This window comes from Monodon monoceros, unplaced genomic scaffold (genome assembly GCF_005190385.1).
Source record: "Monodon monoceros isolate NGI ecotype Baffin Bay Population unplaced genomic scaffold, NGI_Narwhal_1 Super_Scaffold_3, whole genome shotgun sequence".
Classification (NCBI taxonomy): Eukaryota; Metazoa; Chordata; class Mammalia; order Artiodactyla; family Monodontidae; genus Monodon; species Monodon monoceros.
Genome location: NW_021703780.1, coordinates 639,852 through 663,140, shown reverse-complemented (window position 1 = coordinate 663,140; position 23,289 = coordinate 639,852).

Sequence of the window (23,289 nt, the reverse complement as noted above, 5' to 3'; positions counted from 1 at the left end):
AGCCTTTCCTCTACATTATGTCATAGAAGTTCTAGCCTCACAATCTCATTAAATGTAGGCCACCATTCAGTCCAAATTTTAGTCAACTAGCCAGTTAAGCTGTTAGAGCTACTTCCTTCTGCAGAAGCAAATGCATTAAATCCAGAATCTTTGGTAAGTATACCTATATCAACGAATTTGGCCTGATATGGTGTTAGATTCCATCTTTCTTGGTAAAACGCCCTTAGAATCCATTCCAGTACATATTCCCTCAGGTTTATGGCAATATAACAAATATAAAAAAATCTTTAAATTTTGATCACATAGAAACTATTTCCTCTTGAGTCTGACTTTATACTTGCCCACCAGAAACATGGCGAGATCTTGATTCTAGTGATGAGTCTAGTGGCGAAAAACAGTAGGGGAGTAGGTCTTGAGGAAAATAGAGATCCTCTTGCAAAGCAACTTTGCAAAACAATTTGACAGTTATCTACTAAAGCTGACCATATGCATATTCTATGATCCAGCAATTGTATTCCTAGGTATGTACCTGACAGAAATGCATAAACATGTGCTACAAAAGACATGTACCAGACATGTTCATAGCAGTACTACACATTACATCCCCAAACTGGAAATAACCTTAATGCTCATCAGCAGTAGAATTGATGGATAAATTGTGGTATAGTTACACAATGAAATTCTATACAGTAATGAGGATGAATGAGCTGGTGCTATACACAATATTAAGGATGAATCTCATAAAGTTAATATTTAGGGATGAAGATAGAACTATAAGTAACTAACTAACTAACTAAATAAGATTTCATTTATATAAATTTCAAAAACCATGAAAACTAATTTATACTGATAAGTCAGAATATTGGTTATCCTGAAGAAGGCTCCTGGGGTCCTGGCAATGTTCTATTTATTGACCTAATTTGTGGCTACACAGGTGTGTTCATTTTGTGCATATCACTGACTTGTATACTTATAATATCTTTACTTTTCTGTATTTGTGTCACATTCAAATTTAAAATGTTTTTAAGCAAATAAAAACCACAGTGAGGTACCACCTCACACCAGTCAGAATGGCTATCATCAAAAAGTCTACAAATAAATGCTGGAGAAGGTGTGGAGAAAAGGGAACCCTTGTACACTATTGCTGGGAATGTAAATTGGTGCAACCACTGTGGAAAACAGTATGGAGGTTCTTCAAAAAATTAGGAATAGAACTACCATATGATCCAGCAATTCCACTTCTAGGTATGTATACAAAGAAAACAAGAACACTAATTTGAAAAGATATATACACCTCCATGTTCAATACATCATTATTCACAATAGCCAAGACATGGAAACAACCTAAGTGTCCATTGATAGATGAATGGGTAATGGTATACAATGGAATATTATTCAGCCATAAAAAAATGAAATCTTGCCATTTGTGACAACATGGATTGACCTTGAGGGCAGTATGCTAAGTGAAATAACTTAGAGAAAGACAAATACCATATGATCTCACTTATATGTGGAATCTAAAACAAAAACTAAAACTGAGCTCAAATATACAGAGAACAGATTGGTGGTTGCCAGAGGTGCAGGGTGGGTTAAATGGGTGAAGGGGGTCAAAAGGTACAAATTTCTAGTTATAAAATAAATAAATCTTGGGGATGTAATGTATAACATGGTAACTGTAGTTAATAATACTGTATCAAATATTTGAAAGTTGATAAGAGAGTAAATCTTAAAAGTTCTCATCACAAGAAAAATGTTTTAACTATGTGTGGTGATGGATGTTAACTAAACGTTATGATGATCATTTTGCAACATATACAAATATAGAATCATTACTGTATACACCTGAAACTAATATAATGTTATAAGCAAATTATACTTCAATAAAAAATAAATCAATTTTTTTTAAAAAGAGTAAGCCCAAAAATAGAGCTAAACAATATTTTTAAAAAGTCAGAGATGCCATTTCTGGCTTCTGATGAAAGATCTTTGGAGTAGAATGATCATGAAGCTTAAGCTCCTTAATAAATGTTAATGATATCTCACGTCACATTGGGATGAGAAAACTGAACTGAGGGAGCACTTGCTTATGTGATAATTTTTGGCTTAAAAACAGAACATTAAAAACAGACACAAAAGAATTAAGTTGAACCCCTACATTACACCATATACAAAAATTAACTCAAAATGGATAAAAGAACTAAATGTAAGAGCTGAAACTATAAAAAAATCTTAGAAGAAAAGAGGTATAAAGCTTCTTGACTTTGCTTGAGGCAATGGTTTCTTAGATATAACACCAAAAGCACAAGTAGCAAAATAAAAAAGTAGATAAGCTGGACATCATCAAATTTAAACATGTTTGTGCTTCAAAGGATACCATCAAGACAGTGAAACTTTCACTGTGTGTGCTCTCAGGCAACAGGAAACTGCCTACATGAGCTCCAGGGGCAGGTGCAAGTTGCCACTGCCATCCTAGGCTCCAGAGGCAGGCCTGGGCTGCCAACACCAATAAGAGTCCTGCAAGCAGGTGCCAAGTGCTGCCCCTGTTGTCCCAGGAGTATGCAGGCTGCCTCTGCTTCTAAGAGACATGGGAGCAGGCACCAATCGCTGCCCTTGCTGTCACGGGAGTGTATGGGCTGCCACATCTGCTAAGAGACCTGGGGCCAGGTGCCAATCACCGCTCCCACCATCCCAGGAGCATGCACAGGCCACCACACCTGCACACCCTATATCAAGGGGATAATGGCCAGCACAAGCTGAGAAAAGAGGCATCAAGCATCCAAACTAAAAGCAGACCCTCAATTCATGACAAGATGGCAGAGTAGAAGGACTTGAGCTCACCCTCTCTCATGAAAACACCAAAATCACAACTAACTGCTGAACAACCATTGACAAAAAAGACTGGAACCTACCAAAAAAGATATTTTTACGTCTAAAGACAAAGAAGAAGCCCCAATGAGATGGTAAGAGGGGCGTTTCTGAAATGTAATCAAATCCCATACCCACTGGGTGGGCAACCCACAAACTGGAAAATAATTTTATCACAGAGGTTCTTCCACAGGAGTGAGAGTTCTGAGCCCCACATCAGGCTCCCAAGCCTGAGGACCTGGCATTAGGAAGAGGGGCCCCCGGAGCATTTGGCTTTGAAGGCCAGTGGGGTCTGAGTGCAGGAGATCCACAGGACTGGGAGAAACAGAGACTTCACTCTTAGAGGGCACACAAAAGTTTTCACATGAACTGGTACCCAGCACAAAGCAGTGACTCCATAGGAGCCTGGGCTAGACCTACCAGCAGGTCTTGGAGGGTTTCCTGGGGAGACAGGGGTCAGCTGTGGCTCACTGTGAGGGCAAAAACACTGGTGGCAGAAGCCTCGTGGAATTTTCATTGGCATGAGCACTCCTGGAGGTCACCGTTTTGGCACCGAGACCTGGCCTCACCCAACAGCCTGCAGGCTCCAGTGCTGGGATGCCTCAGGCCAATCAGCAGGGTGGGAACACAGACCCACCTATCAGCAGACTGGCTGCCTAAAGTCATACTGAGCTCACAGCCACCTCTAAGCATACCACCTGACACAGCCCTGCCCACCAGAGGAACAAGACCCAGCTCCACCCACCAGTGAGCAGGCACCAGTCCCTCCCACAAGGAAACCTGCACAAGCCCCTGGACCAATCTCACCCACCAGGGGCAGACACCAAAAGCAAGAGGCACTATGACCCTACAGCCAGTGGAAAAGGAGACCACAAACACAAAAAGTTAGACAAAATGAGAAGGCAGAGAAATATGGTCCAGACAAAGGAACAAGATAAAAAACCCAGAAGAGCAATTAAGTGAAGTGGAGGTGGAGATAGGCAATCTACCTGAAAAAGAATTCAGCGTAATGATAGTAAAGATGATCCAAGATCTCAAAAAAAGAGTGGAGGCACAGACCAAGAAGATACAAGAAATGATTAACAAAGAGCTAGAAGATGTAAAGAACAAACAGAGATGAACAATACAATAACTGAAATGAAGAATACACTGGAAGGAATCAACAGCAGAATAAATGAGCCAGAAGAATGAATAAGTGAGCTGGAAGACAGTGGTGGAAATCACTGCCAGGGAGTAGAATAAAGAAAAAAGAATGAAAAGAAATAAGGACAGTCTCAGAGACCTCTGGGACAACATTAAATGTACCAACATTCACATTATAAGGGTCCCAGAAGGATAAGAGAGAGAGAGAAAGGCTGAGAAGAGATTGTAGCTGAAAACATCCCTAACATGGGAAAGAAAACACTCACTCAAGTTCCAGAAGTGCTGAGAGTCCCATAGAGGTTAAACCCAAGGAGGAACATGCCAAGACACATATTAATCAAATTGACAAAAGTTAAAGACAAAGAGAAACTATTAAAAGGAACAAGGGAAAAGCAACATATAATATACAAGGGAATCCCCATAAGGATGTCATCTGTTTTTTCAACAGAAACTCTGCAGGCCAGAAGAGAGTGGCATGATATATTTCAAGTGATGAAAGGGGAAAACCTACAAGCAAGAATTCTCTACCCAGCAAGACTCTCATTGAGATTTGATGGAGAAAGCAAAAGCTTTACAGACAAGCAAAAGCTAACACAGGATACAGCACCATCAAATCAGCTTTACAACAAATGGTAAAGAAACTTCTCTAGGGGGAAAAGAAAAGGATAGAACTAGAAACAAGAAAATTACCAATGGGAAAGCTCACCAGTAAAGGCAAACATACGGTAAAAGTAGGAAATCATCCACACACAAATATGATATCAAAACTGGCAATCAGGAGAAGAGGAGAGTACAAATGCAGGATATTGGAAATGCATTAGAAATTAAGAGACCAGCAACTGAAAACAATCTTGTATATATACAGACGGCTATATCAAAACCTCAGGGGAAGCACAAACCAAAGCCTACAATAGATACACACAAAAAAGAAAAGCAATCCAAACACAACACTAAATATAGATCAAAACACAAGGGAAGAAAATAAAAGAGGATGGGAAGAAAAAAGATCTACAAAAACAAATCCAAAGCAATTAACAAAATGACAGTAAGAACGTACATATCGATAATTACCTTAAATGTAAATGGTGTAAATGCTCCAACCAAATGACATAGATGGACTGAATGGATACAAAATAAGACCTGTATATATGCTCTCTACAAGAGATCCACTTCAGATCTAGGGAAACATACAGACTGAAAGTTAGGAGATGGAAAAAGTATTCCATGAAAATGGAAATCAAAAGAAAGCAGGAATAGCAATACTCATATCAGACAAAATAGATGTTAAAATAAAGACTGTTACAAGAGACAAAGAAGGACATTACATAATGATCAAAGGATCAAACCAAGAAGTCGATACAAAAATTGTAAAAATATATACACCTAACATAGGAGCACCTCAAAATATAAGGCAAATGCTAACAGCCATATAAAGAGAAATCGACAGTAACACAATAATAGTGGGAAACTTTAACATCCCACTTACATCAATGGACAGATCATTCAGGCAGAAGATAAATAAGGAAACACAGGCCTTAAATGACACATTAAAGCAGATTGACTTAACTGATGTTTATAGAACATTCCATCTGAAAGCAGCAGTATACACATTCTTCTCAAGTGCACATGGAACATTCTCCAGGATAGATCACATGCTGGGCCACAAAGCAAGCCTCAGTAAATTTAAGAAAATTGAAATCATACCAAGCACATTTTCCAATCACAATGCTATGAGATTAGAACTCAGCTGCCAGAAAACAAAACTAAATATCACAAACACATGGAGGCTAAATAATATGTTACCAAACAACCAATGGATCACTGAAGAACTCAAAGAGAAAATCAAAAATTACCTAAAGACAAATGACAACAAAATCATAACAATCCAAAACCTATGGGATGCAGCAAAAGCAGTTCTAAGAGGGAAGTTTATAGAAATACAATCTTACCCCAGGAAACAAGAAAAATCTCAAATAAACAACCTAACCTTACACCTAAAGCAACTACAGAAAGAGGAACAAACAAAACCCAAAGTTAGTAGAAGGAAAGAAATCATAAAGATCAAAAGAAAAAGTAGACTACAATGAGGAAGAGAGAGGGAAGATGGCAGAAGAGTAAGATGTGGAGATCACCTTCCTCCCCACAGATACATCGGAAATACATCTACACGTGGAACTGCTCCTATAGAACACCCACTGAATGCTGGCAGAAGACCTCAGACCTTCCACAAGGCAAGAAACTCCCCACGTACCTGGGTAGGGCAAAAGAAAAAAGAATAAACAGAGACTAAAGAATAGGGACAGGACCTGCACCAGTGGGAGGGAGCCATGAAGGAGGAAAGGTTTCCATACACTAGGAAGCCCCTTCACGGGTGGAGACGGCGGGTGGCAGAGGGGGAAGCTTCGGAGCCACGGAGGAGAGCGCAGCAACAGGGGTGCGGAGGGCTGAGCAGAGAGATTCCCGCACAGAGGATCGGTGCTGACTGGCACTCACCAGCCTGAGAGGCTTGTCTTCTCACCCACCAGGGCAGGCGGGGCTGGGAGCTGAGGCTTGGGCTTCAGTTGGAGCACAGGGAGAGGACTGGGGTTGGCAGTGTGAACACAGCCTGAAGGGGTTAGTGTGCCACAGCTGGCTGGGAGGGAGTCCGGGAAAAGTATGGACCTGCCGAAGAGGCAAGAGACATTTTCTTCCCTCTTTGTTTCCTGGTGCACGAGGATAGGGGATTAAGAGCACTGCTTAAAGGAGCTCCAGAGACGGGCGCGAGCCGTGGCTAACAGCGCAGGCCCCAGAGACGGGCATGAGATGCTAAGGCTGCTGCTGCCACCACCAAGAAGCCTGTGTGCGAGCACAGCTCACTATCCACACCTCCCTTCCGGGGAGACTGTGAAACCCGCCACCGCCAGGGTCCCGTGATCCAGGAACAAATTCCCCGGGAGAATGCACGGCACACCTCAGGCTGGTGCAATGGCACGCTGGCCTCTGCCACCGCAGGCTCGCCCCACATCCGCACCCCTCCCTCCCCTGGCCTGAGTGAGCCAGAGTCCCCGAGTCAGCTGCTCCTTTAACCCCGTCCTGTCTGAGCGAAGAACAGACGCCCTCCGCTGACCTACACGCAGAGGCGGGGCCAAATCCAAATTTGAGCCCCTGGGAGCTGTGCGAACAAAGAAGAGAAAGGGAAATCTCTCCCAGCAGCCTCAGAAGCAGCGGATTAAAGCTACACAATCAACTTGATGTACCCTGCACCTGTGGAATACATGAATAGACAACGAATCATCCCAAATTGAGGAGGTGGACTTTCAGAGCAAGATTTATTATTTTTTCCTCTTTTCCTCTTTTTGTGAGGGTGTATGTGTATGCTTCTGTGTAAGATTTTGTCTGTATAACTTTGCTTTCACCATTTCTCCTAGGGTTCTATCCATCCTTTTTGTTTTGTTTTTTTCTTTTTAAAATTTTTTCTTCTTAATTATTTTTTATTTTAATAACTTTATTTTACTTTATCCACTTTCTGTCTTTCTTTCTTTCTAATTTTTCTCCCTTTCATTCTGAGCCGTGTGGATGAAAGGCTTATTGTGCTGCAGCCAGGAGTCAGTGCTGTGCCTCTGAGGTGGGAGAGCCAACTTCAGGACACTGGTCCACAAGAGACCTCCCAGCTCCACATAATATCAAACGGTGAAAATCTCCCAGAGATCTCCATCTCAACACCAGGAAACAGCTTCACTCAATGACCAGCAAGCTACAGTGCTGGAACCCTATGCCAAACAACTAGCAAGACAGGAACACAACCTCACTCATTAGCACAGAGGCTGCCTAAAATCATAAGTCCACAGACACCCCAAAACAAAACCAGACGTGGACCTGCCCACCAGAAAGACAAGATCCAGCCTCATCCACCAGAACACAGGCACTAGTCCCCTCCACTAGGAAGCCTACACAATGCACTGAAACAACCTTAGCCACTGGGGACAGACACCAAAAACAACGGGAACTACGAAACTGCAGCCTGCAAAAAGGAGACCCCCAAACACAGTAAGATAAGCAAAATGAGAAGACAGAAAAACACACAGCAGATGAAGGAGCAAGATAAAAACCCACCAGACCTAACAAATGAAGAGGAAATAGGCAGTCTACCTGAAAAAGAATTCAGAATAATGATAGTAAAGATGATCCAAAATCTTGGAAGTAGAATAGACAAAATGCAAGAAACATTTAACAAGGACCTAGAAGAACTAAAGATGAAACAAACAATGATGAACATCACAATAAATGAAATTAAAAATACTCTAGATGGGATCAATAGCAGAATAACTGAGGCAGAAGAACAGATAAGTGATCTGGAAGATAAAACAGTGGAAATAACTACTGCAGAGCAGAATAAAGAAAAAAGAATGAAAAGAACTGAGGACAGTCTCAGAGACACCTGGGACAATATTAAACGTACCAACAGTCGAATTATACGGGTTCCAGAATAAGAAGAGAAAAAGAAAGGGCCTGAGAAAATATTTGAAGAGATTATAGTTGAAAACTTCCCTAATATGGGAAAGGAAATAGCTATTCAAGTCCAGGAAGCACAGAGAGTCCCATACAAGATAAATCCAAGGAGAAATACGCCAAACACATATTAATGAAACTGTCAAAAATTAAATACAAAGAAAACACATTTAAAGCAGCAAGGGAAAAGCAACAAATAACACACAAGGGAATCCTCATAAGGTTAACAGCTGATCATTCAGCAGAAACTCTGCAAGCCAGAAGGGACTGGCAGGACATATTTAAAGTGATGAAGGAGAAAAACCTGCAACCAAGATTACTCTACACAAGGATCTCATTCAGATTTGATGGAGAAATTAAAACCTTTACAGACAAGCAAAAGCTGAGAGAGTTCAGCACCACCAAACCAGCTTTACAACAAATGCTAAAGGAACTTCTCTAGGCAAGAAACACAAGAGAAGGAAAACACCTACAATAACAAACCCATAACAATTAAGAAAATGGGAATAGGAACATACATATCGATAATTACCTTAAATGTAAATGGACTAAATACTCTCACCAAAAGACACAGACTGGCTGAATGGATACAAAAACAAGACCCACATATATGCTGTCTACAAGAGACCCACTTCAGACCTAGAGACACATACAGACTGAAAGTAAGGGGATGGAGAAAGATATTCCATGCAAATGGAAACCAAAAGAAAGCTGGAGTAGCAATTCTCATATCAGACAAAATAGACTTTAAAATAAAGACTATTAGAAGAGACAAAGAAGGACACTACATAATGATCAAGGGATCGATCCAAGAAGAAGATATAACAATTGTAAATATTTATGCACCCAACATAGGATCACCTCAATACATAAGGCAAATACTAACAGCCATAACAGGAGAAATCGGCAGTTACAAATTCATAGTAGGCGACTTTAACACCCCACTTTCACCAATGGACAGATCATCCAAAATGAAAATAAATAAGGAAACACAAGCTTTAAATGATACATTAAACAAGATAGACTTAGTTGATATTTATAGGACATTCCATCCAAAAACAACAAAATACACATTTTTCTCAAGTGCTCATGGAATATTCTCCAGGATAGATCATACCTTGGGTCACAAATCAAGCCTTGGTAAATTTCAGAAAATTGAAATTGTATCAAGTATCTTTTCCGACCACAACGCTATGAGACTAGATATCAATTACAGGAAAAGATCTGTAAAAAATACAAACACATGGAGGCTAAACAATACACTACTTAATAACGAAGTGATCACTGAAGAAATCAAAGAGGAAATTTTAAAAAATACCTAGAAACAAAAGACAATGGAGACACGACGACCCAAAACCTATGGGATGCAGCAAAAGCAGTTTTAAGAGGGAAGTTTATAGCAATACAATCCTACCTTAAGAAACAGGAAACATCTCAAATAAACAACCTAACCTTGCACCTAAAGCAATTAGAGAAAGAAGAACAAAAAAACCCCAAAGTTAGCAGAAGGAAAGAAATCATAAAAATCAGATCAGAAATAAATGGAAAAGAAATGAAGGAAACGATAGCAAAGATCAGTGAAACTAAAAGCTGGTTCATTGAGAAGATAAAGAAAATTGATAAACCATTAGCCAGACTCATCAAGAAAAAAAGGGAGAAGAATCAAAACAATAGGATTAGAAATGAAAAAGGAAAAGAAACAACTGACACTGCAGAAATACAAAAGATCATGAGAGATTACTACAAGCAACTCTATGCAATAAAATGGACAACCTGGAAGAAATGGACAAATTCTTAGAAATGCACAGCCTGCCAAGACTGAATCACGAAGAAATAGAAAATATGAACAGACCAATCACACGCACTGAAATTGAAACTGTGATTTAAAATCTTCCAACAAACATAAGCCCAGGACTAGATGGCTTCACAGGCGAATTCTATCAAACATTTAGAGAAGAGCTAACACCCATCCTTCTCAAACTCTTCCAAAATATAGCAGAAGGAGGAACACTCCCAAACTCATTCTACGAGGCCACCATCACCCTGACACCAAAACCAGCCAAGGATGTCACAAAGAAAGAAAACTATAGGCCAATATCACTGACGGACATAGATGCAAAAATCCTCAACAAAATACTAGCAAACAGAATTGAACAGCACATTAAAAGGGGCATACACCATGATCAAGTGGGGTTTATTCCAGGAATGCAAGGATTCTTCAATATATGCAAATCAATCAACGTGATACACCATATTAACAAATTGAAGGAGAAAAACCATAAGATCATCTCAACAGATGCAGAGAAAGCTTTTGACAAAATTCAACCCCCATTTATGACAAAAACCCTGCAGAAAGTAGGCATAAAGGGAACTTTCCTCAACATAATAAAGGCCATATATGACAAACCCACAGCCACATCGTCCTCAATGGTGAAAAACTGAAAGCATTTTCACTAAGATCAGAAACAAGACAAGGTTGCCCACTCTCACCACTCTTATTCAACATAGCTTTGGAAGTTTTAGCCACAGCAATCAGAGAAGAAAAGGAAATAAACGGAATCCAAATCGGAAAAGAAGTAAAGCTGTCACTGTTTGCAGATGACATGGTATTATACTTAGAGAATCCTAAAGATGCTACCAGAAAACTACTAGAGCTAATCAATGAATTTGGTAAAGTAGCAGGATACAAAATTAATGCACAGAAATCTCTGGCATTCCTATACACTAGTGATGAAAAATCTGAAAGTGAAATTAAGAAAACACTCCAATTTACCATTGCAATGAAAAGAATAAAACATCTAGGAATAAACCTACCTAAGGAGACAAAAGACCTGTATGCAGAAAATTATAAGACACTGATGAAAGAAATTAAACATGATACAAATAGGTGGAGAGATATACCATGTTCTTGGATTGGAAGAATCAACATTGTGAAAATGACTATACTACCCAGAGCAATCTACAGATTCAATGCAATCCCTATCAAACTACCAATGGCATTTTTCACAGAACTAGAACAAAAAATTTCACAATTTATATGGAAACACAAAAGACCCCGAATAGCCAAAGCAATCTTGAGAACGAAAAACGGAGCTGGAGGAATCAGGCGCCCTGACTTCAGACTATACTACAAAGCTACAGTAATCAAGACAGTATGGTACTGGCACAAAAACAGAAAGATAGATCAATGGAAGAGGATAGAAAGCCCAGAGATAAACCGATGCACATATGGTCACCTTATCTTTCATAAAGGAGGCAGGAATGTACAGTGGAGAGAGGACAGCCTCTTCAATAAGTGGTGCTGGGAAAACTGGACAGGTACATTTAAAAGTATGAGATTATAACACTCCCTAACACCATACACAAAAATGAGCTCAAAACGGATTAAAGACCTAAATGTAAGGCCAGAAGCTATCAAATTCTTAGAGGAAAACAGGCAGAACACTCTATGACATAAATCACAGCAAGATCCTTTTTGACCCACCTCCTAGAGAAATGGAAATAAAAACAAAAATAAACAAATGGGACCTAATGAAACTAGAAAGCTTTTGCACAGCAAAGGATACCATAAACAGGACAAAAAGACAACCCTCAGAATTGGAGAAAATATTTGCAAATGAAGCAACTGACAAAGGATTAATCTCCAAAATTTATAAGCAGCTCATGCAGCTCAATAACAAAAAAACAAACAACCCAAACCAAAAATGGACAGAAGACCTAAATAGACATTTCTCCAAAGAAGATATACAGATTGCCAACAAACACATGAAAGAATGCTCAACATCATTAATCATTCGAGAAATGCAAATCAAAACTACAATGAGATATCATCTCAAACCGGTCAGAATGGCCATCATCAAAAACTTTAGAAACAATAAATGCTGGAGAGGGTGTGGAGAAAAGGGAACACTCTTGCACTGCTGGTGGCAATGTGAATTGGTACAGCCACTATGGAGAACAGTATGGAGGTTCCTTAAGAAACTACACATAGAACTACCATATAACTGAGCAATCCCACTACTGGGCATATACCCTGAGAAAACCATAATTCAAAAAGAGTCATGTACCAAAATGTCCATCGCAGCTCTATTTACAATAGCCCAGAGATGGAAACAACCTAAGTGTCCATCATCGGATGAATGGATAAAGAAGATGTGGCACATATATACAATGGAATATTACTCAGCCATAAAAAGAAACGAAATTGAGCTATTTGTAATGAGGTGGATAGACCTAGAGTCTGTCATACAGAGTGAAGTAAGTCAGAAAGAGAAAGACAAATACCGTATGCTAACACATATATATGGAATTTAAGGGGAAAATGCCATGAAGAACTTAGGGGTAAGACAGGAATAAAGACACAGACCTACTGGTGAACGGACTTGAGGTTATGGGGAGGGGGAACGGTGAGCTGTGACAAAGGGAGAGAGAGGCATGGACATATATAAACTACCAAACGTAAGGTAGACAGCTAGTGGGAAGCAGCCGCATAGCACAGGGATATCAGCTCGGTGCTTTGTTACCGCCTGGAGGGGTGGGATAGGGAGGGTGGGAGGGAGGGAGATGCAAGGGGGAAGAGATATGGGAACATATGTATATGTATAACTGATTCACTTTGTTATAAAGCAGAAACTAACACACCATTGTAAAGCAATTATACCCCAATAAAGATGTTTAAAAAAAAATCTAGAAACAATAAATGCTGGAGAGGGTGTGGAGAAAAGGGAACCCTCTTGCTCTGCTGGTGGGAATGTGAATTGGTACAGCCACTACGGAGAACAGTATAGAGGTTCCTTAAAAACTACACATAGAACTACCATATGACAGAGCAATCCCACTACTGGGCATATACCCTGAGAAAACCATAATTCAAAAGAGTCATGTACCAAAATGTTCATTGCAGCTCTATTTACAATAGCCAGGAGATGGAAACAACCTAAGTGTCCATCATCGGATGAATGGATAAAGAAGATGTGGCACATATATACAATGAATATTACTCAGCCATAAAACTAAATGAAATCAAGTTATTTGTAGTGAGGTGGATGGACCTAGAGCCTGTCATACAGAGTGAAGTAAGTCAGAAAGAGAAAGACAAATACTGTATGCTAACACGTATATATGGAATCTACGAAAAAAATATGTTATGAAGAACCTAGGGGTAAGATGGGAATAAAGACACAGACCTACTAGAGAATGGACTTGAGGATATGGGGAGGGGGAAGGGTGAGCTGTGAGAAAGTGAGAGAGTGGCATGGACATATATACACTACCAAACGTAAAATAGATAGCTAGTGGGAAGCAGCAGCATAGCACAGGGAGATCAGCTTTGTGACCACCTAGAGGGTTGGGATAGGAAGAGTGGGAGGGAGGGAGACACAAGAGGGAAGAGATATGGGAACATATGTATATGTATAACTGATTCACTTTGTTACAAAGCAGAAACTAACACACCATTGTAAATCAATTATACGCCAATAAAGATGTAAAAAAAAAAAGACCCAACGCAGCGAAAATTAAATAAATAAATAAATAAATTTATATTAAAAAAAAAGATACATGCACCCCAATGTTCATTGCAGCACTATTTACAATAGCCAAGACTTGGAAGCAACCTAAATGTCCAATGCCAGAGGCATGGATAAAGAGGATGTGGTACATATATACAGTGGAATATTACCCAGCCATTAAAAAATAATGAAATAATGCCATTTGCAGCCACATGGATGGACTTAGAACTTATCATACTAAGTGAAGTCTGACAGAGAAAGAGAAATATCATATGATATCACTTATATGTGGAATCTTAAAAAAACATGATACAAATGAACTTATTTACAAAAGAGAAACAGACTCACAGACATAGAAAACAAACTTATGGTTACCAAAGGAGAAATGTGGCAGTGAGGGATAAATTAGGAGTTTGGGATTGACATGTACACACTTCTATATGTAAAATAGATAATCAACAAGGGCCTACTGTATAGCACAGGGAACTCTACTCAGTATTCTGTAATACCTATACGGGAAAATAATCTGAAAAAGAATGGATATATACATAACTGAATCACTTTTATGTACACCTAAAACTAATACAACATTGTAAATCAACTATATTCCAATATAAAAGAAAAATTAAATTTAAAAAAGACAGTGAAAAGACTACTCACAGAATCGGAGAATATTTTTGCAAATCATATACCTTCTAAGGTCTTGTATCCAGAATGTGTAAAGTATTCTTACAACTCAATAATAAAATGACAAATAACCCAATTTCAAAATGGACAGAGGATGTGAATAGAAATTTCTCAAAAAAAGATATACAAATGGCCAATAAGCACATAAAATATTTCAAAATCATTAGTCCGTAGGGACCTGTAAACCCAAACCACAATATGATACCACTTAACACTAGGATGGTTATAATTAAAGACAAACAAACAAACAACAATTTTAAAAAAAACCCAGGCGTTGGCACAGATGCAGACAAATTGGAACCCTCATACACTGCTAGTGAGAATATAAAATGTTGCAGCTGTTGTGGAAAACAGTCTGGCAGTTACTCAAATGGTTAAACGGTGTTACCATATGACCCTGCCACTCTACTATTAGATAAATGAGAACATAATTCCACACAAAAACTTGTACACACATGTCCATAGCAGCATTATTCACAAAAGCCAAAAAGCGGAAACAATAAAATTGTCCATCAACTGATAAATGGATAAACAAAATGTAGTGTATTCATGCAATAGACTATTATTCAGTCATATAAAGAAATGAAGTGTTGACACATGCTACAACATGAATCGAACTTGAAAATATTAGGCTGAGTGAAAGAATCCAGTCACAAAGGAACACACATTGTATGATTCAATTTACATGAAATGTTCAGAACAGGCAAATCTATATAGATAGAAAGTAAATTAGTGGTTGCCAGTGGCAGGGGCAGTGGAAGATCATGGCTAAGGCGTGCAGGGTTTCTTTGGAACGTGATGAAAATGTTCTAAACTTGATTGTGATGACAAATACACAATTCTGTGAATATAGTAAAAGTGACTGAATTGTACACTTTAAATGTGTGAATTGCATGGTATGTGAATTATATCTCAATAAATCTATTTAAAAACATGCCCATAAATAATCCGCAAAATTAAGACTCTGGGAAACTACAGATAAACACTCCTTCAACAAACAAATGGCAAGAAAAAGTAAAACAGAGCGATAAAGTAGAAATCTATATTCAAAGAGATTTAAAAAATAAACTTACCAGTTTCAATTTCTGGACCTTACTGGGGTCTGAGTCAAACAAACTGAAAAAGAGAAAACATTTACCACATGTATGAGACAGTTGGAAATTAGGATACCAACTGAATATTTGATGATATTAAGGAAATACTGTTTGGTGTGATAAAGGTATCATGGTTCTGTCAAATTTTAAAAGTCCTTTTATAACTAAAAAGTGAAAGATTTACCAATGAAATGATAAAATATAAGGGACTTGCTTCAAAATAATCTAGATGAAACACAACTTGCCATGAATTGAATAGTTGAGGCTGGGTGATATGTATATGGGGATCATTATGCCATTCTCTCTACTTTGATATAGATTTGAAATTTTCCATTAATAAAACTTTTTAAAAATAAAAACTGCCTCAAAGCTGGAGGGGGTGCCCCTATACTCTGGAGAGGCTAGCTATCACCCAGCCTGTACTTTGGGGGTGGCCTTTGGCTGCTGAGAGTTTGTAGTAAGAGTATAGGCAGAGTAGGGGCAGTGCAGGGGTCTCTTGTACAGCTCTGCTGCAGAAGTCCCTCTATTAGATGTATAGCTGTTGTGGGGTACGATGGGGTATAGATGAGGAGCACCCTGAATGCCTTGGGAGGCTCTGGAGTCCCAGAGACCCTGAGTCTCTTGCCCAGGAGGTCAGTCATACTGAAGAATTTAGGCCCAGCACTACTGGTAGTACCCTGTGAAGCCCAAATAGATCTTTGACCATACTGGAAGGAAGGGACGTTGGCTGATATCATCCTGACTCCCTTAGTGGAGAGGACATCATTTGGGAACTCGGCCTCCAGACTCCCAAAGATACAATTTATGAGAAATAGTTGAACCACAGGGAATGTTTAATTTAAGGAAAAGGAGACTCATGGAAGTGGGGGAGTGGCAGAGTGGGTGCAAATAAGGGTTAGGGTGGACAATGCAAGGGGACCAGGATAAAATCTTAGATTTGTCAGACTCCAGAGCCCAGAGGATTTGCCTCACCAGCAGTAAGACTAGAAAGAAATAGCTAATAAGAGAAAAATTAATATGATGAGGTGACTAAAATATACTTTTTCATTGTTTTATGCATTTCTTGGTGTAAATCCAAAATGGATTTAAAGTCATTTATAATACAGGACATGCATGGAATACGTCTTCTAAAACAATGGTTTAAAACTATTTAGAATCACGTAAAGAGAATAAGTAAACTGACCATAATGATTGTGACAGAGTTTGATCAGAAAATTTAGTTGTTCTTTCATGCTCTCTCTGTGAGCAGCCATAATAGTTGCCAGATTGAGTTTCCAGCATAGAAGTGACTACAGTAATGCAGAAGTAGCAGTGGTATGAATAGTGGTTTCCTCACCACACCAGTTGTGCAGTGAATTCTTGGTTGTTGAACTTGGAAACTTAGCTCTCTACCTGATTCTCCATGCCTTACAGCGATTCTGTCAGCTACTAAACATCCTTTCTTCCAACTTAATTTTTATCAATTATAATTTATACACAGTTAAATATACAAATCTTAACTGTACAGGTCAGTGAGTTTTGACAAATGTATACACTGTGTTAACCAACATCCCGATCAAGATATAGAACATCACCATCACTCCAAAGGATTCCCTCATTCCTCTTTTCAGTAAACCCACATTCTCTCTGCCCCAGGCAATCATTATTCTGCTTTCAATCACCATACCTTAGTTCTGTATTTTCTAGAATTCCCTATAAATTGAGTCATAGTATGTATTCTTTTGTGTCTAGCTTCATTAGCTCAGCATAATGTTTCTTTTTGAAATAAAAATAGTTGGCATTTAATTGATAGTTTTTTCTCAGTTTTGACAAATGTACCATGGCTTTATAAGATGTTAACATGAGGGGAAGTTGGATGGTGGTTATATGGGAAATTTCTGCACTCTGCAATTTTTCTGTAAATGTAAAATTGTTCCAAAATAAGTAGTTTATTTAAAAATAGAAGCAAGGCATAATGTCTTGGAGATTGATCCATGTTTGTCACTTGTAATTTATTTCTTTTTTATGGTGAGTAGTATTCCATTTTATGGATGTACAGTTTGTTTATACATTTGCCTGTTGATGGACATTTGGATTGCTTACAGTTTGGAGTTATTACAAATAAAGCTGCTACAAACATTTGTGTACAAAATGCTCTATGAATTTGTATTCTCATTTCTCTCAGGTAAATAACTAGAAGTGGGATTACTGAGTCATAGGGAAAGTGTATTTTTAACTTTAGAAGAATCTACTAAATAATTTTCCAAAGCAATTGTGCCAGTTTATTTTGCCATCAACAAGGTATGAGAATTCAAACTTCTCCACATTCTCACCAACATTTGATGGTATCATTCTTTTAAATTTTATATATTTGTATTGGTGTGAAGTGTTTTGTCTTTGTGATTTTTCCTCTTCATCTAAAGAGTAAATGATATTGAGCATATTTTCATGTGTTTATTGGTCATTCATGTATCTTCTTTTGTTAAGTACACATTGAAGTCTTTTGTCTATTTCTAATTGGGCTTGTTTGTGCTTTATCTTTCAAAGAGTTCTTTATGTATTCTAGATACCTAACCTTTGTAAGGTATATGTATTGTGACTATTTTCTCTTCCAGTCCATGGTTTACATTTTCATTTTTATAACAATGTCTTTGATTGCAGAAGTTTTTAATGTTGATGAAGTTCAATTTATCAATTTTCTTTTATAGTTAATGATTTTTTCTGTTTTCTATCATCCTAAACCAAGATCATGAAGATATTGTCCCATGTTTTCTTCTTTCAGCTTCATAGTTTTAGCATTTATGTTTATGTCTATGATTCATCCTAAATTAAATTTTGTGTGTGGTATGAGGTAAAGTTTGAGCTTCATTTTCTTCAGTATTCAATGGTTTATGAGACTTCCTTTCCTATTTAATGGCATTGGTGACTTTAGATAAAAGTAACTGAAGTAATCAAGGCAGTGTGGTATTGGCAGAAGGACAGACACCTAGATAAATGGAACTGAATTAAAAAGTCAAAAATAGGGCTTCCCTGGTGGTGCAATGGTTGAGAATCTGCCTGCCAATGCAGGGGACATGGGTTCAAGCCCTGGTCTTGGAAGATCCCATATGCCACGGAGCAACTAAGCCCAGGCACCACAACTACTGAGCCTGCACTCTAGAGCCCATGAGCCACAACTACTGACACATGCCTAGAACCCACACACCACAACAAGAGAAGCCACCACAATGAGAAGCTCACATACCACAACAAAAGAGTAGCCCCTGCTCGCCGCAACTAGACAAAGCCTGTGCACAGCAACAAAGACCCAATGCAGCCATAAATAAATAAATAAATAAATTTATTTATTAAAAAAAAGTCAAAAATAGACCCACGCAAATAAATATATCCAAATAATTTTTGACAAAGGTGCAAAATCAATTCAATGGAGTAAGGATAACCTTTCAAGCAATTGTCCTGGAGCAACTGGACATCCAGAGGCAAAAGTATAAACCTCAACCTAAGTCTCACACTTTACAAAGGATCACTCAAAATGGATTGCGGACTTAAATACAGAACACAAAACTATAAAACTTTTAGAAAAAACTGAGAAAGTTATTTGGGATATAGGTCTGGGCAAAGAGTCCTTAGACTCAACACCTAAAGCATAGGCAATAAAAGAAACATTGATAAATTGGACCTGATCAAAATTCAGAACTTTTACTGTATGGAATACTTAGGAGGATGAAAGAAAAGAGAAGCAACAGAGAAAGAGAAAAAACCACATATCCAACAAAGGATTAGTATCTTAAATACATAAAGATCTCTCAAAACTCAACCATAAGAAATAATCCAAGCAAAAACTGGGCAAAATAATACATGAAGACACATTTCACTGAAGATGATATACAAGTAGCTGATAAGCATATGAAAATTTGTTCACCATCATTAATCAGCAGGGAAATGCAAATTAAAACCACAATGAAATATTACTATAGACCTATCAGAACAGCTGAAATAAAAAATATTGACAACACAAAATGTTGGAAAGGGTGCACAGAAACTGGATCTCTCATACATTGCTGGTGGGAATGTAAAATGGCATAGCCACTCTGGAAAACTGTTTGGTAGTTTCTTAAAATATTAAGCATGTAACTAGCATATAATCCAGTAATTGTATTCATAGGCATTTAGTCCAGAAAAGTTAAAACTTGTGTGCACACAGACACCTGTACATGAATGTTCATAGCAGCTTTATCCACAATACAAAAATACTGAAAACAGCCCAAATGTTCTTTGATGGGTGAATGATTGAACAAACCAAAAATAAAATAAATAAATAACCATATATGTGTAGGTCTATTACTGGATTCTAATTTTTTCCACTGATTTATTTGTCATTTCTTACTCCCGTATCACACTGTTTTGATAAGTGTAGCTTTACAGTAAGTCTTGGAACCAAGAACAATAAGTTCTATGACCTTTTCACTCTTTTTAAAGATTTGCTGGGCTTCCCTGGTGGCGCAGTGGTTGAGAGTCCGCCTGCCAATGCAGGGGACACAGGTTCGTGCCCCGATCCGGGAGGATCCCACATGCCGCGGAGCGGCTGGGCCCGTGAGCCATGGCCGCTGAGCCTGCGCGTCCGGAGCCTATGCTCCGCAACGGGAGAGGCCACAGCAGTGAGAGGCCCACGTACCACAAAAAAAAAAAAAAAAAAAGATTTGCTGAGAGCCCCAAGACATATGTTCGCTCATTCCAACATCTGCACAGCTTTGCCTCCTGAGCTCAGTGAGACTGCCAAACTCAGCTGGGAATCCCAGCTCTCCGTGTTGGGGTCAGGAAATTGTCAACAGGCAAAGAGCTCACATGATTCTGAGGGCTTACATTGTGAGTTTCTTTTCTGTGGATCACAGTCACTGTGCTGAGTATTGTACAATAACTGTAAATAGCTTCCTTACATATCTTATGCAGTTTAACAATTTTTTGTAACAGCAGGAGTGCTAGGCTAGTGCCATTCACAGTATAGGTTTATTAAACGTTTTTCCTGCTGAAATCATCCAGACTCAGCTTTTTTTGCATGCAACTAAGAGCTGTGACTGATGCAAGCCACCACTTTATGCTACGCTCTAAATTGGTGCTTAGCATTCATTATGTGATTTAATCTTCATTTAGAGGAATCCTTCCTTATAGAAAGCAAAGCAATGGGCAAGAGGCATTTCTAACGGTGGTATGAGGGGTAAAGGGAGAGAGGTTTCAGTGAGAGAAGCTTTCTAGATGGAGGAAGCATGTATAAATGCACAGGAGACTGAGCGTGATATGAAATAAAGTATGACACCTTTGGCATTTTCAAAGGATTAATTCTTAGACTTTCATAAATTCTCCTAATCCAATAAAAGCATTATAATGTAGAATTTCCTCCATAAAATGCAGTAAAATGCAATGGTTTATACAGTATACAACCTATAGGATGGTCTTAAGTGCCCCTCCCATCCCTATTAAGATGGGCACCTCTGGTATAACCAGCCATCCTCGTTTTAGCAAAGTCTCACATCCCAGGGAATCTCTCAGTCCTAGCCAAGCTGGGATGATTGCTCACTCTTGAAAACTGTCCTTTAATATAATGTGACATCACTCACTTAGCTACAGTTGATTGGTTCTGCATAGGCACCAGACTTAAACTTGGCTGATGAATATCCCTCCCTCAGATTTATGGATATGGGACCACAGTGTCTGTGGCAGCCCTGGAGGTGCCTTGCAGATTTTCTTTCAAGAAGAGACCTACTGTGAGGAATGTAGTCACCCAACAGCCTCCAACTGTAACACTATTAGGATATTTTTGCATCATTTGATCCAAGGCCATTCCCATCCCAGCATCTCCAGCCATTTTCTGAGCACAGGAGTGATACTAGGGCCATTTGTGTCCAATACAGGATTCATCTAATTAGCAACCTTTGCTCTGGATTCCCCAGTTGGACTGGCTGTTACTTCCGTAGAGTTGCACTGCAATCTCAGGCACTTCCTACCCATTCCTCCTTCATTTCCTATCCTTTAACAAGCGTCAGACCTGTGTTGTGGCCTGAAGTCTCCCCCTGCCCACTCCTGCTCTTCCTCTTTATCTTCCTAATCATTACCCACAATAAATCTCTAGATGCCAACTTGCTTTTCAGATGATCCAACCTGGCATAGTGTTCTCCAGTGGTTGAAGCCATAAGATGAAAATTTAGGAAGGTGTCAGTAACCATATTTCCTGTTGCATGGACCTAAGAAACAAAAGGAGATTTGGAGGGAGGGGGAGAGAGGGAGAGAAAGGGAGAGAAAGAGAGAGGAAGCGAGAGGGAGAGAGCTCACAAATAAATGTATGAGGAAGAATAGAGATTAAAGAATGATAGAGTCTTGATGGCATTTGAATCCTTGGTTTTGACCATTCTTGAGGCTTAACTGTACCTTGTTCTTTCCAAGTTCTGATTGCTCCACTCCTAGGATTTTGTGAGACACCCCATTACCTTTCCATAAATTTCTCTTTCACTTAAGTTAGTTTCAGGTAGGTTTTTGTCAATTTAAACTAATGAAATGCCTCTTCAGTGTAAACATTGTACAGGCTACTAAATTTGTGCTGAATCATATTTCTGTTGAGAGTCAGAAATGTCCATATCCTGTTCATATCCTCATATACAAAATTAATACACTTTTCAGGTTTTACCAAATTTTTATCCATCAGTAGATGAGGGAAATTTTGCATGGCCTAGACGATTTCTTCTGAAAAGTTTTAGCACTTATTTGTTTCTGTATAGAGTGTATAGTAGAATTGTTGTCATAGACCAAAGCCTCAGCCAAATTCAACATTGCACTGTGTACAGAATATTTATTTTCTGGCTAAAGTCACTTTTAGTTACATAATAAAAGTTACTTTTATTATGAATGTTCATTTTCTTTCTTTCTTTTCTTTATTTTTTAACCTTTCAAAGATCACTAGTAGTTGGTTCTTTTAAAGACCATTTTGACGAATAAAAATTCAAAATTACAATACACACTTTGAATCACTTTTCAACAACTCTTAAGGTTATGAACAGGATTAGAAAGCATGAAAGTTTCACTAAGATGCTGATAAAACCAAGATGTAGATGTTGGCCAGAGACAGTGGCTCCCACATATCTTTCTTATACAATGGCCCATGCAAGAGATGGTGGTAATTTAATCTAGAGCAGGGATTGTCAAATTAGAGCTCACAGGCCTAACTCTGCCTCCTGTCTATTTCCGTAAATAAAGTTTAATTAGAACATATCCACACTCATCATCTAAATATTGTCTGTGACTACTTTTGCTCAATGAACATGGATTTGAATAGTGGCAGACAGACTGCATGTGCCCCACAAACCTAAAATATTTACTGCTTGACCTTTTTCTAAAAAAAATTGCCAACACTTGGCCTTAAGTATTGGCAGTACAAGTGGAGACAAATAAATGAGCAGATTATATTTTTGGAATCAGAGCAGGAACAAGCCTGGTGACTTCAGTAACATAAAGGAAGGTAGGCCAGAGTGGCT